General features: G+C 47.7%; 1 long non-coding RNA gene across 1 annotated transcript; it reads left to right on the top strand.

The window, feature by feature from the left end:
• The first annotated feature begins 5,500 nt into the window (after window positions 1-5,500).
• LOC116875495 lies at window positions 5,501-14,067 on the top strand. The gene is made up of 3 exons (XR_004384200.1): window positions 5,501-5,560; window positions 10,225-10,229; window positions 13,946-14,067. It is a non-coding gene; the product is annotated as an uncharacterized LOC116875495 (long non-coding RNA).
• Window positions 14,068-23,331: the final 9,264 nt, after the last annotated feature.

The raw sequence follows: 23,331 nt of genomic DNA, 5'->3' as shown, positions 1-23,331 counted from the left end.
AAAGTCCTGAAACCCAGAAAGAGATGATGTTTTAGTTTGAGTCTGAAGGAAGGAAAACACTAATATCCCACCTCAAGGCAGTCCAAAGAAATTCTCCCTAATTTAGGGTAGGGCCAGCCTTTTTTTTTTTTTTCCTCTTAAGGCTGTCAGGTGCTTGGATGAGGACCACTCTCATAGGGAGAGCAGTCTGCTTTTACTCAGCCAATTTATTTATTTATTTGTTTATTAATTAAAGAATTATTTATTTATTTGAGAGAGAGAGAGCACAAATGGGAGGGGCAGAGGGAGAGTCTCAAGCAGACTCCCCACTGAGTGTGGACCCTGACAAGGGGCTCGATCCCAGGACCCTGAGATCACGACCTGAGCCGAAACCAATAGTTGGGCACCCAACCAACCACACCACCCAGGCGCCCTCAATTGATTGATTTAAATGTTAACTCATGGGGCACCTGGCTAGGTCAGTCAGAAAAACATGCAACTCGATCTTGGGGTCATGAGTTCGAGCCCCACGTTGGGTGTAGAGATTATTTAAAAATAAATAAATAAATAAACTCTAAACTCATCCAGAAATACCCTCAGAAAAATCCAGGATGACATTTGGCCAAGTATCTGGGCAACCTGTGGTCCAGTCAAGCTGACATATAAAATTAACCACCACAGGTCAGAAACTGGAAACAAGTCAAACATTCTTCAACAGGTGAACGGATAAAACAAACTGTCGTATATCCATACAATGAAATATTACTCAGCAATAAAAAGAAATGAGCTATTGCTGCTTGGGACAGCTTGAGTGGATGGCAGGGCTTTCTGCTGAGTGAAAAAAGCCAATCTCAAAAGGTTACATGGAGGTGAGGGCTGTGTTCACTTGGGGTGTGCTAACTTCAGAGTGTATGTATGTGTCAAATCATCACGTTGTAGGCCTTAAAATATACAATTTTTTAAAAGATTTTATTTATCTATCTGACACAGAGAGAGATCACAAGTAGGCAGAGAGGCAGGCAGAGAGAGAGGGGGAAGCAGGCTCCCTGCAGAGCAGAGAGCCCAATATGGGGCTCGATTCCAGGACCCTGAGATCATGACCCGAGTGGAAGGCAGAGGCTTACCCCACTGAATCATGCAGGTGCCCCAGCAATTTTCATTTGTTTATTGTACTTCTATAAAGCTGTGGGGTGGTTAGAAATAAGATTAGACCCTGCTCAAAGCCGTTTTTGCCCCTTTTTGCCTGGTATTGATACACATTTTTAAAATAGCTCCTTTTTTTTGCAGTAATAATAGTAATATATGTTGATTGCCCAAAAAAAAAAAAGTTTACATGCTATTTGATTTTTGAAGTGACAGAATTATAGTGTCAGACAATCGATCAGTGGTTGCCAGGGGTTAGGGTTGGGAGAGGGTGTGACTAGGAAGGGGTGAAACAAAGAGTTTATTTTTTTCTTTTTTGAAGATTTTATCTTTTTATTTATTTGTCAGAGAAAGAAAGAGAGTGCACAAGCAAGGGGAGTGGCAGGCAGAGGGAGAAGCAGGTTTCCCACTGAACAAGGAGCCTGATGTGGGACTCGATCCCAGGACCCTGGGATCATGACCTGAGCCAAAGGCAGATGCCCAACAGACTGAGCCACCCAAAGCATCCCAAACAAATGGTTTCTTAGTAGTGATGGAACAGTTTTGTATCCAGATTGTGGGGATAATTACTTGACTCTGCACATGTGATAAAATTTCATAGAATTATATACCAACAAAACAAAAAACAAACAAACAAAAAGAGTGGATTTAAAAAAAAAAAAATCTGTTTGCTGAGTACCATGTTCCAAACCAAAGTCTTGGAACCTTATGTACATAATACTGGATATTGACAGCAACCTTGTGATTAAAAGCCATGGCCCCCATTTGAAAGAGGAGCACACAGACACCTGAGGAAGGTAATTAGCTACACACAATCACAGAGCAGGTAAGTGGCAAAACCAGGACTTCAACCAAATCTGACTTCAAGTCTTCTGCCCCTTCCCTGCCTCGTGAAACCTCTGAATACACAAATAAACTCCAAAGCATGGAGCCTCCATCGCTCACACGCTAGGCGATTCTAGCCCCGATGTCATCACACGCCACAGCTGGGTGCCCTGCACTTGTCCCTCTCACACTCTCTGGAGCCTCTCACAGCTGTGGCGGGGTCCCGACATAAACACAGAAAGAGAAAACACATAAACACATAAACAGAGAAGCTGTTGGAGAGAGAAAGAAAAAATTAGCAGAGAGATGAAGCCCCATTAAAAGTCAACCACAGGGGGCACCTGGGTGGCTCAGTGGGTTAAAGCCTCTGCCTTCCACTCAGGTCGTGATCCTAGAGTCCTGGGATGGAGCCCCTCATCGGGCCAGCAGGGAGCCTGCTTCCCCCTCTCTCTCTCTGCCTGCCTCTCTGTCTGCCTCTCTGCCTGCTTGTGATTTCTGTCTGTCAAATAAATTAAATAAAATCTTAAAAAAAAAAGTCAACCACAGGACAAGTCCAGACCAACAGATGGTTCAGCCAGGGGCCAGGGGTCCCAGAGTAAAGAAAGCAGCTTTTCCCTATAAACCTCCCTTGAATTTAGAGGGTGACTTCAAGGATATATGTGCTAGGGGGTGCCACTTCAACACTCCCTCATCAACAGGATTTATCTTAGCAGGGACTTTTCCATACAGTTCTAGAATCACCAGGGTAGGTGCTGTTGATCTTGGAGTCCAGGAGAGAACGTGGTCTGGGTCAAGGGCTCAGTCAGTGTAGCATGAATGAATAAAGTGCAAGAATGTAACAGAATTGTGGACTCAGACGTCTTACAAGCCCAGGCGGACGATACACACGAATGGGGCTGGGGATGGTAATGTAGGGAACCGCAAGGAAGAGAGTGAACGGGTGCACGTGTCCACATTTGAAAGCGACAGCCACTGTTGAGCCCTGGCCATTTGCGGCCATGTAGGAATGTCTGCCACATCTGATTTTTCAAGAGAGGCCCAAATCCAGCTCTTACGGTGAGCTCCTGATTTTTTCATGTTGTGAACTAATTTTAAACTTTTTAATTAAGTGAGGGCCAGACAAAAGACATATGCTGGTTGACCACTGCCCGGAGGACATGTTTGGAATGTTCACTCTGTACGTTCAGGCTGTTTCGGAGTTTCTGAAGCAGGGATTTTGTTGATAACTGCTAGGCACAGAGCTCAAGAGCAGGCAAAGGGAAGCCAGCGTCACCAACATCCATAAGCTAATTCCCTTTGACCGCCTGTTCTGTAAGCAAACCACCGGGAGAGGCCCAGAGGATAGGCAGGACCTCCAGAGGGGGGCTGCGGACACAGACGACCACATGACTGCTAGCTGGTTTGGTTATAGGATTCTTGTATAACCTGAACCCTCATGAAAAATGCATCTTTTTTGAATTATCAGACTATTTCCATCCCAGCGCTAGAGGCACAAAGACCAGACAATCTCATCTAATGGATAAAAGATGGTCTTGCCAGATCTATTTGAAGAGGAGCCCTCGTTGCTGCTTGCACAAGACAGGGAATTTAAGACAAGACTGGACAGAGTCCTGGGGAAGAGGCCACGGGTGGTGAATCCAGCCCTGGCCTGAGGACCTCATATGGATGTAAAGTCTCCCCACCGTCCACCCTTGACTTGAACACCAGGGGCCTTTTGTTGTCTCCTACACTGGCCAGTCCTTCCTCTCAAATTCAGGAAATCGGCACAAGGCTCAGAAACCAGCCCAGCTTCTAATCCTCCCTCATCGATGACAGCTTTGGAAACTCAGTTTCCCCATTTTTTAAAAAAGATTTTATTTATTTATTTGACAGAGAGAGATCACAAGTAGGCAGAGAGGCAGGCAGAGAGAGAGAGAGGGAGAGGAGGAAACAGGCTCCCTGCCGAGGAGAGAGCCAGACGCGGGGCTCGATCCCAGGACCCTGAGATCATGACCTGAGCCGAAGGCAGAGGCTTAACCCACTGAGCCACCCAGGCGCCCCCGGTTTCCCCAACTTTAAAGGTAACCAGCACACGGTGGCATCACGCTCCCCTTCACATGATTGAATGGAAAGGGCACTTTATCTCTTTGGTATTCCTCCCCAAAATCTATATCCCCAGTCTAGTCATGAGAAAATATCAAATGAGCTCAAATTGAGGAACATTATACAAAATAGCAGAGTATACTCTTCAAAAGTATCAAGATACAGAAACACAAGGATAGACTCAGAAACTGTCACAGGTTGGAGGAGACTGGACAACTCTGTGCAAGATGGTATCCTGGATTGGATCCTGTAATGGAAAAAGGCCAGTGGTAGTCTGATGAGAACTGAATGAAGTCTGTGTCATTTAGTTTAAAAATCATGGGACTGGGGCGCTTGGGTGGCTTAGTTCATTGAGCGTCTGACTCTTGATTTTGGCTCAGGTCATGATCTCAGGGTCGTGAGATCAAGCCCCGAGTTTGGTTCCACACTGGGCATGGAGCCTGCTTTGGATTCTCTCTCTCCTTCTCCCTTTGCCCCTCCCATGCTGCTCTCTTTCTCTCAAATAAACAAATAAATCTTTAAAATGATGGGACTAATAGCTCTTCTTTATATCCTTTTCCCCTTCTCCTTCCTTTCTGGAATAATTCAATCTAAAACCTTAGGTGAGACAGAGCTAGGTAGGTGTCCCTAGTTGAAGGTGGTAAGGAGCCCTGGTGACCCGAGTGGGTGCCCACACAGTGTGCTGGTGGCCTGACAAATGGATTCAGAGCCCGAGAAGGGTAGGAAGACTGTCCATGCAGGTACAGCCTGGAGTAGAGAGCCAGAGCCCAGGCGGGGAGGGGAAATCCTCACTGTCCAAGAACAGAGTTATAAATACAGAAAGGGAAGAAGACTGGGACAAAGCCTGTGGTGTTGGATGGAAATCAGACACACTGGTGTGAACTCATATTGGTGGGAACTCTTTCAGTATATAGAGATATAAAAGGAATTATAGAGATGAGAATTTACTAGATAGAGTTTTGGCAAGATGAGGATATCTGGGAAGGGATGGGGGAGAGGGTTATACAAGTGAGGGTTCTTAATGCCCCTGAAAATGGTTAAGATGGTAAACTTTATGTTCTGAGTATTTTACCGTAATGCGTTTAAATAAGTAGACGTCGATATACCTGGCTGTGATTGTCTGTATGTCATGTTGTATGTGTTCTGCTGTATCTGGACGTGTATACACATCTACATTCCCTTATTTTCTCCCCCAAGAGGAAAAGAGAGGACTCACCCTGGCAGCAATGACCACACCCAGCATTGAGATCTCAGCTCCTAAACACCATCCGCACTAAAATGAACCAGGGTCCTTGGAGGAATGACTGATTTCCCAGGGCTGGGACAGGAAAAGCACGAGATGAGCCTAGAACATCTTGTGCTAGAAAGCTCAGAGAATGACAGGCCTGACAAAAGGACACAGCAATTAGCTTGAGGACTCCTACTGGCCACACGGGGAATAATTATCAAAATCAATAATGAGAGTAACAGATTACAATCTCCCCGAATCCACCAGCACATACAGACACGACATTTCTTGGCCAAGATCAAGGTAAGGGAGCCCTGGGGAGAAGGACACTCACTCTTATTTTCCTTTTTCCTATTTTTTTTTTTTAAGTGCTGAGTGGAAAGGACATGACACATAGAGCAAACTAGAGGCCCAGAAAATTCCTAGAGAGACTGTCCAAGACATATGGACTTTTGAGATCTGTCCAGTGTCATTTCCTGTTGGTGGGGAGGGAAGAGGCAGGGGTGCCATGAGGAATGGGACGGGGGTGCAAGGAGCAGGAGGGAGGAAAGGGGGCTGGGCTACCAACCGCTGCTTCAGTGAGCCCCCTCCCCAGATGCTGTGGGGCTGGGGGGCCGGGTGGTCAGGGGCCTCCAGAAGTGGCCTCTGCCCTGCAGAGTGGAGGTGCCCCACATCTGGTTCACATTGACGGGTAAAAGCAAATGGGTTTCTGAGCTGGAAGGAGCCCAGCAGACTTGGCCAAGCCCTGCTGCTTGGACACCAGGGCACAGCATCACCCCTTCCATGGGTCACCGGGCCTGGCCAGCTCCCAAGGGCCTGCAGAGAGGACGTGGTTGGAAGGAGGCCATCTTCTCTGCTTAGAACCACATTATCTGGGCTCAGCTCTGCCTAATGTACAAAACAGCCGTGGGTCCAGAGGGGCTGGTTCTGGGACGTGCAGATGACTCACTTCAGGCCTGGAATGAGGCTGGAGCTCCACACACACCAGATGTAACCACCCCCACCCACGCGGATTGTTTGTTCTTCTCATGGTGCCTCCCTTGGCTGGGAAGGGACAACCGATTGCTGGGGAATCTTAAGCAACTTTCTTAACTTCTCTGAGACCCAATTGCCCCACCTGTAAAGTGGGAACGATGATTTCTTCCTCACAGGGCCATGGTTAGCCAATGAGAGTCACTGAATGAAAAGCAGAGTCAGCTCCAGAAAGTTTTTGACCGAAGCCTGCGACTCCTGTTGGTTATTTGGATATCAGGCTCAGCTCTTCGATTGGATACTAAAAGTCTTGGGGGGTGAGGGGGTCACAGCTATTTTTCTTGCTGGCTTTGTACCAGCAATCAGTCCCATCCCTGGCAATAATTAAGCAGGGGACTGACAGGACAATTCACTTTCCAGTTTCGCTATTTGGTGGCTGTGTGACTCTAGGAAGCTTCCTCAACCTCTCTGAAACGCCATTTCTTTCTCTCTAGAGGTGGAATCCTTGCTTCTGCCTCCCAGGTGTTTGAGGGAATTGAGAGAGGTAATGCCTGTCAGGGGATGTTTGTGGTATCTACTAGTTTCCTTCCCACGCTCATGTAAAAGCCTCAGAAAACAGTGTTGGCTTGAAGGGACGCACCTCAGGGAAGCAGCTTTTAAAACTGTCAGCTCCATGGGGCTCCTGGGTGGTTCAGCGGGTTAATCTCTATGCCTTCGTTCATGGGATCTGGCTCTCTGCTCAGCAGGGAGCCTGCTTCCCCCTCCCTCTCTCTCTGCCTACCTCTCTGCCTACTTGTGATCTCTGTCAAATAAATAAAATCTTTTAACAAAAAAACAAAAACTGTCAGTTCCAGTCCTTCCTCTGCCCAGCATTAGATCTTTCCTCTTCAAAAACCAGCAGCTGCTGGAAGAGTGCTGATTCATTCTGGGGAGAGTTCTGAGGCCCAGCATCCCTGCTAGTAGCCCTCAGCTTCCCCGCCCGGCCTCCCTATTGGTGCCCTCCCACTAAAGAAAGGACATGGCTTCTTCACCGGATGCCACCAGCTTACTCTTCCCCACACCCTCCTGGGTGTCCATGGGGAGCCACCCAGCTCTGCTGGGCACGCTTGTCCATTGCAGAGCCCACACCAGGAGCCAGGTCTGCAGAGCCAAAGAGTCTGGGCTCTGGGACACCACCTCTCTTGGTCCTTTGGAGAAGCTGAAACCGAAGAAGCCGGCTGCCCCTTGGCAGATCACATGACCTCCCTGTGCCTTTGTTTTCGCATCTGTAAAAATGGACCCCACCCAACTCATAGAGTGTAATGAGGCTTTCCTGAGAGGTTTGAGTATATAAGGGCTGTACTCGGTGCAGGAGAAATGCCGAGTGAATGTTCACCATTAGGAATATTAGCTCTCATTTGGAATCTCTCCAGCCCTAAAAAATTCCTTCTAAGCAGCTGAGAAGTTGCCAGGATTCAAGGTCAACCTTGATCTACCCAGGCTTTTGGGAGAGAAAGAGGATCACCCACTTGGTTTCTCTCACTTCCTTTCACAAGTCCACTCCTAACAACCAGCCAACCTGTAGATGGAACCATGATCCAATCAGGTAATTAAGCCTTAATTCCTCTCCTCTGATCCCCCAGATCCCACCACACCTAATTAGCCTTCTCCTTCTCCCCAAATGTTATCAATCACCCACTTAATCACCAGCCACGATCTCCCCTCAAAACCCCCATTTGGACCCTACTCAATGTGATCAACACTGAAAGCTTTCACTTTAAGCTCTTTTTCTGAAACTTGAGGAACAGCAACAACCAAATAAAGCAGAAAAAGTAGCCTTCCCACCTCTGTGAAATCCTAAATTTAAAGGGGCACCTGGGTGGCTCAGTGGGTTAAAGCCTCTGCCTTCAGCTTAGATCATGATCCCAAGGTCCTGGGATTGAGCCCTGCATTGGGCTCTCTGCTCAGCAGGGAGTCTGCTTCCTCCTCTCTGCCTGCTTGTGATCTTTGTCTGTCAAATTAATAAGTAAAATCTTAAAAAAAAATCCTAAATTTAAAAAAGATAAAATTGGTATGTAATTTTAATGTATCATATTATATCATAACTTTATTACATATAACAAGACAATTATATAAATTATTTGTGTGTGTGTGTACAGTCAACCAGGGCTAAGAGAATGCTTGTCACACCCAAGAGTGAAATGGAACAAATTATACATCCTTTGCCTGACAAGGAAGCTAGAAGAAGAACATTGTGGGGGGTCGTGGCGACTCTAAAGCCATTCTTGAGATCTGCTTCATGACCAGAAAGGGATGTGACTGTAGGTGAGGACTGGAGACAGGCTCTTTGAGTAACTATTTGGAGCTTTTGGGGTTAAAGCATTTTGCGCAGCCTTAAAAATATTGCGCTCTCAAAAACAAAACAAAACAAAAAATGCCTATCTATGCATCGACCTATCTGCATTTTTTTTTGCCCCTGCCTTAAACTCCTGCTTTTTTAAACTAATTGAGAGCTTACTTGTTAAACTATTTAGCTCATTCACCCTTAAAACATCCTTCAGGTTTAGATGGTAGTTTCCTCCCATTTTGCTGAGTTGGAAAGTGAGACACAGAGCAGTTAAGTAACTTTCAGGAGGTCACACAGCTATTAAGTACTAGAGTCAGATTCCAAACTCCAACCTTCAGCTTTCAGAGGCTTTACTTTTAACCACTGAGCTCTACTGCCTCCCTGTGGTGGTTTTTCCGGCTGGGTGGAAGCCCAAGGCTTTCCACAAACACCTCCCTCCGCTGTAACACACAGAACTCAGTACCTCCCATGTTGTTTTAAACAGCCAGCCCCGGGGCACGTGGGTGGCTCAGAGGGTTAAGCCTTTGCCTTCAGCTCAGGTCATGATCTCAGGGTCCTGGGATTGAGCCCCACGTTGGGTTCTATCTGCCTACCTCTCTGCCTACTTGTGATCTCTCTGTCAAATAAATAAAAAATCTTTAAAAAAAGAAAAATAAAATAAAAAAATAAACAGCCAGCCCCACGCCCTGTATCCACATTCAAAATATTAACCCACCATGGGGGGAAGGCGGGGGAAACGCATGTTTTTAACCAAAAGCTTCTATTTTCTGATTTTTAGACCATTATAAGAACTGTGGTTTTTTTCCTCACTTCCTATGTAAAACCAAAAGAATTCATTGTCAACTCACGGTGCATCTTTAGAGGTCCTGGGGGGTTGAGTCCATTTGGAGGAACGTGGTGCCACATGGTGCGGTTTGGGGGTCTGGATCGCTTTCACAGCCCGATCTGGAACCCTGGGGTAGGTGACATGCCGGAAGTTTGAGAAACGCCATTGCTCTTCACCTTGGTGTTTTAGATGTTTCAGGTGGCAGGGAGGTGGGTTTATTTTTTTCCTGTTAAAACTTTCAAAGCTCAGAGCTCAAGTGTCTGGCCTCAGAGGCTGGTTTCAGGGTGTGGTGAGTGAGGTGTGGGGTGGCGGCGGGTCCTGGCAGGCGGGAGGTTTGAGCCCTCTGATGGGATGAGGACCTACGGCAGCCCCTTTAATTCGAGAATTAGGACAGAGCTGGCGGGATGGGTTGAATTGAGGCCTGATTGGGCATTTGGTTCCTCGCTATTTACTAACTGGTGTGGAGAGGGGAAGGTGACAGAAGAGCCTGAGAAGAGGACAAAGGAGAGGGCAGGGAAGATGACCCACAGCCGGGAAACTGAGGCCCAGAATAAGTGTCAGGACAAGGGCAAGTGGGCTTGCAAAAAAGGAAAATAAAATTATTAAAAGGACAGAGACACTTGTTTCCTTTACCTTTTGCAAACATGTCTGTCTCGGAACCCAGTCTTTCCAGAGGAAAAAGATGGCCCGACAAGGGTGATAATGGCCAAGCTCCCCGAGGCACTCACCGGGCGCCGGGCAGTCCTCCTGTCCCCTTGCCTACAGCAAGCCCTCTGCCCCTTACAGCAGCCCCTGGGCCAGGGACCACTGGCTGTGTTAACAGGGAGGCACAGTGAGTTCCAGAGAGGGTGAGTGTCCCACCCAAGGTCCCGGCATGTAGGTGATCCCGCCAGGGCCCCAAGGCTGTCGCTTCCAGCCCCTGCACCCAATGCCAGACACCCTCCCAGCTGCCAGTGTTGGGAATTCGTCCCCTGCAGGGCTGACTCCCTGACCAATACGTGCCTTCCCTTCATTACTCCCCAAATTATTACAAAAATGGTAGCATCGTGTTTGTGTGTGTGTGTGTGTGTGTGTGTGTGTGTGTGGTGTGGGTCTAGTGTGTGAATGATTACTTTGTGCATATCATGTGCCTGGCACTGTTGTAGGTACTGGATGAGGGCAAAGTAAAACACCGTGCATGCAAATGTCTGTGTTCTCCTCTTCTTCCTGGACACACCACTCAGCTACACTTCCCAGACCCCTGGGGAGTAAGAAGAGAGCATGTCATGGAGTTCTGGCGGGTGAAATGTGGGCAGAGGTGAAGAACGGGACTGCCAGGCCTGGTCCATAAGGACCTACCTGTGGTCACCCATGTTCTTTCTCTCTTCCCTCTTTGCTTCATCAGATGAGAAACCTCTAGAAAGTGATGGAGCCAATAGATAGAAGAAGCCTAATTCCCTCCATGAGAATGTGGAGCACAGCTCCTACACACACACACACACACACACACACACACTCACTCTCTCTCTCTCCAACCTGCATCAGAAAGTGATATGAGGGGGCGCCTGGGTGGCTCAGTGGGTTAAAGCCTCTGCCTTCAGCTCAGGTCATGGTCCCAGTGTCCTGGGATTGAGCCCCACATCCGGCTCTCTGCTCAGCAGGGAACCTGCCTCCTCCTCTCTCTCTCTCTCTGCCTGCCTCTCTGCCTACTTGTGATCTCTATCTGTCAAATAAATAAATAAAATCTTAAAAAAAAAAGTGATATGAGCAAGAACTAATCCTTTTTGTGTTTATGCCACTGAGATTTTTTTTAAAAGATTTTATTTATCTATTTGACAGAGGGAGACACAGGGAGAGAGGGAACTCGGGCAGCGGGAGTGGGAGAGGGAGAAGCAGACTTCCCGCTGAGCAGGGAGCCCGATGTGGGGCTCGATCCCAGGACCCTGAGATCATGTCCTGAGCCAAAGGCAGACACTTAACAACTGAGACACCCAGGTGCCCAAGCCAATGAGATTTTTTTAATTTGGCCTATAAATAAGACTTTTTCTGGGGTGCCTGGGTGGCTCAGCTGGTTAAGCATCTGCCTTTGACTCAGGTCATGATCCCAGGGTCCTGGGATCAAGCCCCGTGTTGGGCTCCTTGCTCAGTGCGGAGCCTGCTTCTCCCTCCACCTGCCACTCCCCCTGCTTGTGCTCTCTCTCTTTCAAATAAATAAATACAATGTTAAAAAAAAAATAAATTTTAAACAAGTTTTTTTCTAGTAAGAGAAGGAGTAAATAGTATTGCAAAACGAAACAAAGTAAAGAGTGGTTAGGGAAAGGGGTGATGTGATGGAAGGCCTTTGGAGGAGGTAACATTTGAGGCAAGACCTAATGAATAGAAGAAATGAGCTATAGGAAGATAGGAGCAGAGACTCCTGCAGGAATAGGAAACAGCATGAGCAAAGATCCTGTGGCAGCAACAAGGTTGGACAGTTTGAGGACTAGAAATGAGGCCAGTAGAGCTAGAGCAGAGTGAGCTTGGGAAAGTATGTGAGAAGAAGGAGTAGACAAACATACCAGCTGGGTGCCAGTTTATGGACAGACTTACAGGCTATAGTGAGTTTTATTCTAAGTGTGATAGAAAGCCATGGAAAGTATTAAACAGTGGATACGGTGCGATTTGTGCTTTAAAAAGATACCTCTGGGGGCGCCTGGTGACTTAGTGGGTTAAGGGTCTGACCCTTGATTTCCCCATGGCTCCTTGTGATTTCCCAGACCACTTAGCTCAGATTACAGAATGAATGAAGCTCCCAGGGGTTACCCCAGGAGGACCACCACCTCTGAGAAGGTGACCCAAGGATTTAAGGCATTCAACTCATCTCCCTACTGCCCACTGCCCTTATGAAAGCCCGAAGGCTTGCAGTGCAGGTCACTGTCCCCTCGAGGTGGGCAGAGGAGTGCATACCAGCCCAGTGTAATGGCCCAGCATGGGAAGTTGGCCATGACGGGTCAGGAGCTCAGGTTGTGGGTGGCAACCATTCTCCCCAGACACATCACTCCGCCTCCCAGCAAGGCCACCCTGTGCAGGGTTGGGCGGAGGGGGCAGTCTGTGCACGGGGCACTCCATCAATGCCTTACTACCAAATGGAAAACCAGGGTTCCAAGAAGTCTTCATTTTTCAGAAGCAAAACTATGAGCTTCCTGTTGAGAATGAACAATGTTCACCTCCTAAAATTCTACGTGCAGAGAGCTCAGAATAATCTGGAGAGAAGAAAAGGAACTATCTGCTGTAAAGAAAGTCAACCACTGTAGTGTTGGTTTGTTTTTTTTTTTTTTCAATTTTTAATCTTGAATTAATTCTAAATTCAGAAGAGTAATACAAAGACCATTTTGCCACATTAGTGCAGATTATATATGTATATAATTTATATATATAATTTTATATACTACACATAACATATATAGCATATAGGCATGCTATATATGAACATATAATTTGTGATGTGGAGACCAAAGGCAAAAGGAATCCAGAAAAAATTAAATTTCTTTTGCAGCCCATTGACAAGTCCTTGAGACAAGTCCTCGAGACAAGTCCTCAAGGACCTAAGTTGCCTCATGTTAGTTACGTTGCTGGAGGCAAAAGGCAACCTTAGCTTAACCCCACCTCCAGGATCCTATAAAAATCCCTTTGGAAACTTCCTTTATCTCTTACCCCCCAAGATACATGTTGGAAATCATCCTCCAAGCATATGGCCCACTGATACACATCTGAAGGGTCTCATGACTAAGGTTTTACTAGACTGTAGTAAATGACATTTTCCTAACAACACCAAGACCCTCGAGGTCCTGGAAACCTTGCTTCCAAATTCCTTAGAGACTTAGGCTATCCCTGACCCCCTCCCAACTTGAAAATATATAATGGGCTCTTTCTGCCCATGGGTCCTGCCCCTGTGCTTTAATCAAAACACCCAAGAATTTTTTTCTTGACCATTGGCTTCCAAACCCCAACATTTTACATCAATTCACGTTTATATTTATAATTTTTTAAAGATTTATAAAGTAATCTCTACAGTGAACAAGGGGCTCAAACTCATAACCCTGAGATCAAGAGTCACGTGTTCTACCAACTAAACTAACCAGGCAACCCATATATACCCATAATTTTAACATTTTTCCTCTGAATTACTTTAGGGTGCGAGATGCACGCTCCTTTATCCCTAAACACTGCCAGTTGTCTCCTAAGGGAAGAAGATTTTTCTTTCTTTCTTTTTTTTTAAGATTTTATTTATTTATTTGACAGAGATAACAAGTAGGCAGAGAGGCAGGCAGAGAGAGAGGGGCGGGGGGCGGGGGGAGCAGGCTCCCTGCTGAGCAGAGAGCCCGATGGCGGGGCTTGATCCCAGCACTCTGGGATCATGACCTGAGCCGAAGGCAGAGGCTTTAACCCACTGAGCCACCCAGGCACCCAAGAAGACTTTTCTATACAACCACAGTACAATTTCCAAACAAGAGATGTAACACTGATATTATCTAACATAGAGTCCATATTCAAATTTTGCTAATTGCCTCAATAATCTCTTCCCTGTCATTTTTTTTTTCCTCAGTCAAGGATCCAATCCCAGATCATGGACTGCGTTCAGTTGTTACGGGTTGAATCATTTCTCCCCCAAAACGTCATGGAGGACCTCAGCACGCGGCTTCCTCCAGAGAGGGGGTCTTACAGAAGCAATCAAGTTAAAATGAGGTCATTAGAGTGGGCACAGGTCCAGTCTGACCGGTGTCATTATGGAAAGGGACAGTCGGATGCAGAGAATGCACAGAGGGAAGCCGACGTGAAGAGACGCAGGGAGAAGACAGCCATCTACTGTCACCATCTCCAGTCCGGAGACATACTCAAGAGGCCTGGGACAGACACTTCCCTGCTGGCCTCAGAAGGAGCGCGCCCACCCCTGACCTCACATCTGTAGCCTCCAGAATGGAGACAACACATTTCTGTTGCCGAAGCCACGGGTTAGTGGTGACGGGTTACAGCAGCCTGAGAAATGAATACAGCTGTCAGGCCACCTTTAGGAGCCCGTTTGTCTTGATTAACGATAGCAGGTGACCCACCGGGACAGCCACTCAGGGAAAGAGCTCCTTCTCCAAGGCACCTGGCTTTCAGAGCGAGTTTTCAGAGTCCACAGCACCCATCAGATGAGATCTAGGTGGACTTTCTCCTTTTCAAGGTCTACCGGGGGCATGAGGTGGGCCACTGCCCAGAGCTGGTCACCAGGGCTCACCCGGGGGTGGGAGGCACCAGGACTTGGAGGAGGAAGCCAAGGCGGGGAGGGTGGCAAGGGGAAGGGGAGGCTGCATGGGGTTGTCTAGGGGGCTCCCTGGTGAGGTTAGGGTTTCCTAGGGGTTCACCCCCTAGAAAAGACAGTTTTTAAGTTTTTTAAGTTAAGGAAAGGTTGAATTGAAGTTCCTTGGTATTTTTCTATTGGCTGAGCATCACTGTGGCCGTGTCCTGCTGACGGCTGGACAAACGGCCACGGCCTGGGGTCTCCCTGGCAGTAGGGTCTTGAGAAGGGAGGAAACAAACAGGTGCTCTTGGAATTGGCCCTGCCGGAGGAAACGAATGCCTCACTCCCCTCACGGAAGGGAAAACAGGACCTCCAAGCTCGGGGGCCCACCCGGGAACTCTGCAAAAAATGGTTCCTCTTTTGGAAGGACCACGTGCTAGAGGCACAATGCGTCTGATTGCCAGGGAACATATGGGGTGGTGACAGGGGTGTCTCCAACCCCCCACGGCTTAGGGGAATGTCATCACCAGCAGATGCATCTAGAACAGGGCTGAGCCAGGAACCCATGATGCTCCCAGGAGCTTGGATCCTAATTTGAATGGGCTAAAAGGTCACCAACATAAGATTAAGGGCTGAGAGAGAGGACACAAGGACGCTGAATCACTTTGAAACTTGAGACCAGAGGTTTTCAATCTCGGCCCTACTGACTGACGTTTTGGACCAGATAATTCTTTATTGTGGGGGTCTGTTCTGCATGTTACGGGATCAAACATCCTTGACCTCTCCCCAGTGAGATGCCGGCAGCATTCCTCTCCCCAAGATGTGACAATCAAGAATGTCTCTAGACTGTCAAATGTTCCTTTGAGGGGCAAAATTGCCCTTGACTGAGAACTGTTCCTTTAGATTTTAAAAAAACATTTAAGATTTATTTATTTGAGGGGCACCTGGGTGGCTCAGTGGGTTAAAGCCTCTGCCTTCGGCTCAGGTCATGGTCTCTGGGTCCTGGGATCGAGCCCCACATCGGACTCTCTGCTCGGCGGGGAGCCTGCTTCCCCCTCTCTCTCTGCCTGCCTCTGTGCCTACTTGTGATCTCTGCCTGTCAAATAAATAAAATCTTTTAAAAATGTTTTTATTTATTTGAGAGAGAGATACAGAGAGAGAGCATGAGCAGGGGAAGAGGGAGGCAGAGGGAAAGAGAGAGAGAATCCTCAAGGAGGATCCCCAGCCCCCCGCCCGCCGAGTGCAGAGCCCACCATGGGGCTCCATCTCACGACCCTGAGATCAGGACTGGAGCCACTTAATCTTCTGAGCCACAACTAGAAAAAAATTAAATCTTCAACTTGCTAATTTTTTTTTTTTGCAATTACCTGAAATCTAGCTCAAAAGTCTTAATGACCCTATTGAAACCCCAGTATCTGAACCCCACTGGATGTGGCAAAAAAGCAAGTGAAAGGGCGGTTCATGACGCGGTGTCGGACTTGCTTTCTCCTTGCAGTGTCGGTGACCTCAAGCGGTCGCTTCGCTCACTGCCTCCGTTGGCAAACTGCTGTGTGGCTGCCGGAGGGGCCTCAACGGCCGGTCCACCTCAGAGCTGGCTGCGGGTCCCTAACGGCTAGGAGCCCTCTCCGGGGGCTTTCCAAGCTTCATTAGGGCTTATTTGTAAAGTTCCTTACAAAGTTCAGGCCCAGATGCACTGGGAAGTCCAAGTGACGAGGATTCTTGCCACCCTCGTAAAAAGAACATTCCTGAGTGGAAGGGCTGCGGGAGCCAGAGCAGGACGTTTCAGGAGGGGGGGGGGGGGCGTGTGGGCAGGTCGCGAAGGAGTCTTCGAGAAGGGCATCTGAGACCATAAAGAAAGGGAGTTAAGACTCTCCAACTTGCTGGGCCTCCTCCTATTCTCTAGAGCAGGAAATTACGTCAAGTGTTTCCCAGACAGCTGAAGTCTGTTCGAAACCTGCTGGCATTCTCCTCATTACCTCCAGGAAGCAGACGCTGAAGAATTTATTTGCAGCAAGAAACTGCGTGAGCTCTGCTTGCCCGTTGTCACCTGGGCAATGGCTACTCACTCTGGGAAGGGAAGACTGGGACCTTCTTAGCTCATTTGGATGTCCCGTTCAGTGTCCTAAAGGACATATCCTGAAGATGGGGCGTCTGGGTGGCTCAGTGGGTTAAAGCCTCTGCCTTTGGCTCAGATTGTGATCTCAGGGTCCTGGGATCGAGCCCCACATCGGGCTCTCTGCTCGGCGGGGAGCCTGCTTCCCCCTCTCTCTCTGCCTGCCTCTGTGCCTACTTGTGATCTCTCTCTCTGTCAAATAAATAAATAAAATCTTAAAAAAGAAAAAAGATTGCTCTTCTGGAGTGGGGGGGGTGGGTGTGAGACAGAGACAGAGAACGTGAAGAACATTCTTTGCCAGGTAATTTAGCTATGTCAGCAACAGCTTGCTAGTTACCTACTTATCCTCACTTAATCTTCGGGTGGGGTAAGGATGAGGTCAGCCTCTTCTGTTTTAGGCATCCTTCTAGAACACGCAACCGAGGGAAAGTGAGAGCCACAGCCCACCTCTAGGGACTCGCTCTCTCCAAGGCCGGAGCCCGTAACTCTCCCAGGGCGGGGGTCCACAGGCGTCCCGCCGCAGCCGGCCAAGTGGAAGCCTCCCGAGCACGTCCGCTTTGGGATGCCAGTGGGGTCACAGAACCACAGCCGCCTGGGAGCCGCCTGCGACTCCGGGGAGGAAATTCCCCCGGTCTCCTTCGAGAAAGGGCAAGCACAATTACTGCAGCAGAAATCCCAGCGGGAAATGACGGTTGTTACCTCCAGAGCCAGCCCCAAGGCCTAGAAAGGAAACTAGCTCCCGAAGACAGTGACAGCTGATGACGCTGGTGGCGGCCGGGACGGTTCCCTGCGTCCTACACAGTGAGGAACCGCGCCCCCTGCGGCAGCGCGGCCTGGGATCTGACACTTGCGAAGTGTGGGGTTTGCCTCGCAGGGACCTGGCTGTCAGCAGGAGGGCGAGGACACCGCCCACCCTCTGGGGCCACAGGGAAGCTGGACGTGAGGCCAGAGTAAAGCCCGGCCTGCCATCTTCTCTCCCCTGGTGCAGTTTGTCAGGCTTTTGGAATGACTGTCAACCAAATGCCAGTGTTAAGGGACAGCCGTTACAACTCCTGTTCAACAGAGTCCCGCCGTCAAATCACAGCCAACGCCATTGGTCTGAGGTCTTAAACCACCGCATGAATTGGGCCACTGGCTGGCTCAGTCCGTGGAGTGTGCAACCCTTGATGTCAAGGTCGTGTGTTTGCGCCCCACCTTGGGTGTAAAGATTAAGGGGAGGGGTAAGCCAAACTACTGCACGAAGCAAACTCGGATGGTGACATTAGAAGAAGTGGGGGGCACCTGGGTGGCTCAGTCGGTTTAGAGTCTCACGTCAGCTCAGGTCATGATCTCAGGGTCCTGGGATAGAGCCCTGGCTCAGCAGGGAGTCTGCTTCTCCCTCCCCTAAGTAAATAAACAAAATCTTAACAAACAAACAAAAACCCTACAGTGTGTAGGCAGTGAATTGTAAAGATCTATACCTCAAGTCTCTAGTATTTTGAAGATGGCTGCGCTTCTGAGAACCTAATTTTCATCAGGCTATGAGCTCCTTTTCCCAAAAAGCTCACAAGCACCTATTGTACACAATTTTCAGGGTTCACAGGCTCCTGCAGGGGTGCCTGGGTGGCTCAGTGGGTTAAAGCCTCTGCCTTCGGCTCAGGTCATGATCTCGGGGTCCTGGGATCGAGCCCCGCATCGGGATCTCTGCTCAGTGGGGAGCCTGCTTCCTCCTCTCTCTCTGCCTCTCTCTCTGCCTGCCTCTCTGTCTACTTGTGATCCCCGTCTGTCAAATAAATAAATAAAATATTTTAAAAAGTCTGTCCTGCATTTCAGGCTACTCAGGTTAAGGATTCCTATTCATGAAAAAAAGTACAATGAAATGTTGAGATTTTATTTTAATCTACCTGGTATTCTGTATTTGTAAATTTTCCAAAATTAGTTATTACTTCTGTAACCAGGAAACATTATTTTACAAAGTTACCAAAAAGAAAGAAAAGGAGAAAGCTTCAAAGTCACTAAATCTTTTCCCCAGAGGGATAGACGCAATTGGTTGTGTCTGGTGCCAGGTCACTAGTCACCTTAAACTTTGGTCTAAAACAGAGTTTGATTCTACAGGTTTCCTGGTTCCTACCTGTTTCCTCACATTTCTCCTGTATTCCAACAGTTGTGTCCCACAATTTTTTTTTCTTTTGTAGCTACCATCAGGAACTACCGTCTATATACCAGACCTTGACTTCTCATTCAGTTTGAGTTCAAAGTTTTCTTCTCCATCCAACCCTTCCTCGTCTTCCCTTGTTTTTACGGTAAGTTTCCAGTATTTCTGCCTGAACCAATTCAAGTTCTAAACATCAAGACTTGTTCAGAGAGAAAATACAGTTTTGTTTTGCTGCCTCAGTGCGTTCAAGGAGCTCCCCATGCCTGGGAAAGGCCCATCTGTTGTTTGTAGGGACAAGTTGCCAAGCAAACCATCGCCAAGCTGGACTTGGGTGGCTCAGGTGGCAGTTGTCACAGCCAGTGAGAAGTCCCATGAGGAGGTGCTCCCAACTCTGCGAAATGGTGGGGGCAGGAAGAGAACGCAGAGCTCTCCCTGGGGAGGCTACACGGGCTCCCTCGGGTGGGAGGCACCGTTGGCAAAGCTAAAACCAGCCTTGAAAGCCTGAGGGCTCACGAAACATCCAATTTTTGGATTGAATCCTATTGCTGAGTATAGAAATATATGCATGGGGCGTCTCATGTTGGCGAACAGCTGTGAATGATGAGAAACAAAACAGAAGGGCTGCCCGCTAGCTCAGTCTGTAGAGCACGTGACTCTTGATCCCGGGTGGTTAAGTTCGAGCCCCAGCTGAGTGCAGAGATTACCTAAAAATAAAATCTTAGGGGAACCTAGGTGGCTCAGTCCGTTGGGCGTCTGCCTTCAGCTCAGGTCAGGATCCCAGGGTCCTGGGATAGAGCCCCACACTGGGCTCCTTGCTCTCAGGGAGCCTGCTTCTCCCTCTTCCTCTGCCTGCTGCTCCCCCTGCTTGGGCTGGCTCTCTGTCAAATAAATAAAATCTTAAAAAATAAAATCTTAAAAAAGAGTAATACTAAACTTACCCTAGAAGGTTAAATCTGTTCTGTGGCTAGAATACTACCTGACATGTCAATATTAATATAGTATTCACTATCTGTAGAGAAGTTATTTTATACTAGGGATTGTGCTATTTTGATGGCCAAGGGTCACGCATTCAGAAGAGGTAGCATTTGAACTCAGGCAGAGCTGACTCCTAATGACTGGTCCTTTCCACTGCCCATCCCGGAACTAGGATGGGGAAGGACATTCCTGGTTGTGAAAAGCCTGGGAGGAGTGCATGACTGATCGATAGGAGAGGGTTTGACGCATACAACTCCTACACAGTGTTGGGAAACTGTCCCAAATATTTAGGAGGAACTGGGAGTTTTAAGACACCAGAATAATGCTTTCAAGCTATGCCAGCAACGGGCCATTTAACATACAAATGCTCAAAATTAAATTGCTCTTCTGCCCTCGGGAAAAAAACCCCCAAAACCCTATTTGATAGCTTGAGCGTCTTTTATCATCTTTATTAGCTGGGGTTATGAGACTTAGTGATTTTGCTAAACACTTTTCACAACACGTTCCCTTGGGGGAGAGGGGGCGAGGCAGGATTTGGCCAGGTTTTGTTCATCACAAATTAGGTCAACAGCCTGATCTCAAAAGAAAGCACCATTAATGACATGTTCAAGGGCTTTCCAAATTCAGCCAGCTCGGTTTTGGCAAGCTCCAGCGGGGTGGAGGGACGCAAGGAGTAGCCAGCTTCACTTTTCTTAATGGCCTTCTGAACTTGGGGTTCTGTAATCTCACATAGGGTCCGACAGCCCAACAAACTGAAGATTTTGCTCCTAGAACTATTGGTAGGATAAAAAGGAACATACCGCTTTGGTGAACACCATTTTGGTTTTAACTGACCTGGTTCTTGGAAGCTCAAAAAAAAAAAAAAAAAAGCAATTTGAGGCCAAATACTTGAGTAAAATCCTACTTAACACCAAAGATCTGCTGTAACAAGAAATTACCCAGTTTTTATTTTTTCAGTAGTGACGCAGCCACAGAAAGATCAAGGGTGAGGAAATTATCCAACGACCTTAAATGGAATGTTTATGTCCCATTTTGTTCCCCAAACAGTAGCTTGATAGGAGTTAAAGCTGATGCAATGTAGGAAGGTAAAGAATCAACACTTGGTACAGTGTTTTAACACTGACATTCAACCTTCAACCGTAGCTTCACTCTTAAGGATTTTTGCAACAAGCAAAATTAAGTGCTAGATTTTCCCTTGATATTTGCCTCATGAAAATTGAAGTGATATCTTCCCACCCCTACTTACCTACTACAGACTAATACAAAATTGAAAGTTACGGGCAAAGGGGATTTATTAAAGTTTTTTATTTATTAAAGTTTTAAATGGGATTTAAAAGTGATAGGAGCTACAACATGTGGTGCATTAATAAAAGCTGTTTAGACAACACTTTGTGAAAGAGGAAAAGGTTGGTGGCTGTAGAGCATTTTATCAGATTTTCAAAAATCAAGCTGAATATGAAACTCAATCTCAGAAAATTTTATCCAGTTAGGTTCAATAAAAACATACAAATGCCTCCGTGGATTTGAACTCCAAGGAAACCAGCGTGCTAAAAATGCTATCTAAGATAGGAAAACGTATTTCTGGCGATCAGCTGTCTCCTGTTACCTCACTACCGAGTCATGCTTTCCCTCTGAAAACGACAGACCTTACGCTTCTTACCAGCGTGTGTTCCACTGGTCCCTCAGCCCACTAAGCCTTACATCTTGCAACAAAAACCTCCGGTCTCCAGGTTTACTTCCATGTTCTTTTTTCTCACATTCACGACCTTGGGGGTCCAGCATCTAAGGGACTTACCTTGGAGCAAGGGTAGGAGAAAAGTGCAGGGGAGCCAGTAGGTGGGACAGGGAAGGCGTCTGTGGAGTTCTCCGACTCCTCTTCTGCCTCCCCTTTGTGGAAGCCCTTGTATTCAAAGAGCCGAGAAGATGACCAGGGCTCCCAGGAGCGCTCTCGGGAGGACCGGGTGTAACAAGGCTTGGGGCTCCAAATTTAAAAACCGGGGCTCAGGAGGGGTTTCAGATAAGCATTAGCCAAAGCACTATTTCTCCACCTAAGCAAGCATAAAATGTGTATTTTGTAGCGGCCACTTTAATAAAAGCCGGTTACCTGCAAAAGGCAAAACGTGCTCAGGTGCAGGTTGAACTGATGGGGCTGATAACATCCTTACCTGCGCGCTGAGACGAAGTCAACGGAAATCTGTTGCATTATACTACCACGGACTTGCAAAACTAGCTTATTTTACTGAATACAGTAGCCCTTTGTGGTCCTAACTCACCTCGAATTCTCGTCTTCAACCCAAATGCCCACCCCCACCCCCTAGCTCTGGAGCGTCTCTGGGAGAACAAGCCGGCGGGGCTGGCCGGTTTCGGCTGCGGAGGCAGCGGAGGAACGGACGGGAGGGCTTTCAGGGTGCATTTCATTTGTCCTGACCTCTGGGGCACTTCGGCTAACCCTCCCTCTCCCCCGAATCCATTCCCTACACTGCTATTAGCATAACCATTCTTTAGATTAGTGGCTTAACACCTAGACTGGACAGAAAGGGCAGATGGGGAACAAACTTAAGAGAGAAGCCACTGGATGCCACCCCTTAAACAGAACTTCTGGGTAAACCAACGTACCCCTCTGAAACCACGTTCAGCCTTGAAGTTTGGAAGAAATGAATGCTACCTGTAGCTCGAGGAGACCTGCAATTAAATTTAATATACATATATAGGGGCGGCTGGGTGGCTCAGTGGGTTAAAGCCTCTGCCTTTGGCTCGGGTCATGATCTCAGGGTCCTGGGATCAAGTCCTGCATCGGGCTCTCTGTTCAGCAGAGAACCAGATTTCCCCTCACTCTCTCTGCCTGCCTCTCTGCCTACTTGTGATCTCTGTCAAATAAATAGCTAATATCTTTTAAAAAAATAATAGGCATATACATTTTTTTTAATCCCATCTCTCTGGCCAGCGAGATGACCCCGGCTGAGGGTTTCTAGGAATTTTTATTCATTTTTCTATGAAAATTTCTGAAAAATTCTATTCTGACTAGTGTGTACAGAATATGACACCTGGAAGCGCCCACAGCCATTATTTACAAAAAAGGGAAGAAGCCTAGAGCAAAGCCAGAACTCAGAAGTGGGCAGGAAAAAAAGTCATCACCCTGGTATCCTTGACAGCCTCACCAAACTGACATCGAACGATATCTGCAACCAGAACCACACCTCTGCTTACTTGTAAGGGTTTGGGTCCCGGACCCTTCACCTGCAATCTTAACTCCAAATCAGGGACTCCTGGGTGGCTCAGTGGGTTAAACCTCTGCCTAAGGCTCAGATCATGATCTCAAGGGTCCTGGGATCCAACCCCATATCGGGCTCCCTGCTCAGTGGGGAGCCTGCTTCCCCCTTCTCTCTCTGCCTGCCTCTCTGCCTACTTGTGATCTCTCTCTCTCTCTGTCAAATAAAGTCTTTAAACAAACAAACAAACTCCAAGTCAGAAAAAGCAGGACATAGG

Source organism: Lontra canadensis, unplaced genomic scaffold, assembly GCF_010015895.1.
Source record: "Lontra canadensis isolate GAN:19392208 unplaced genomic scaffold, GSC_riverotter_1.0 scaffold41, whole genome shotgun sequence".
Lineage (NCBI taxonomy): Eukaryota > Metazoa > Chordata > Mammalia > Carnivora > Mustelidae > Lontra > Lontra canadensis.
The sequence above is the reverse complement of the archived record's forward strand: the minus strand, read 5'-3'. Positions and strand labels throughout refer to the sequence as shown.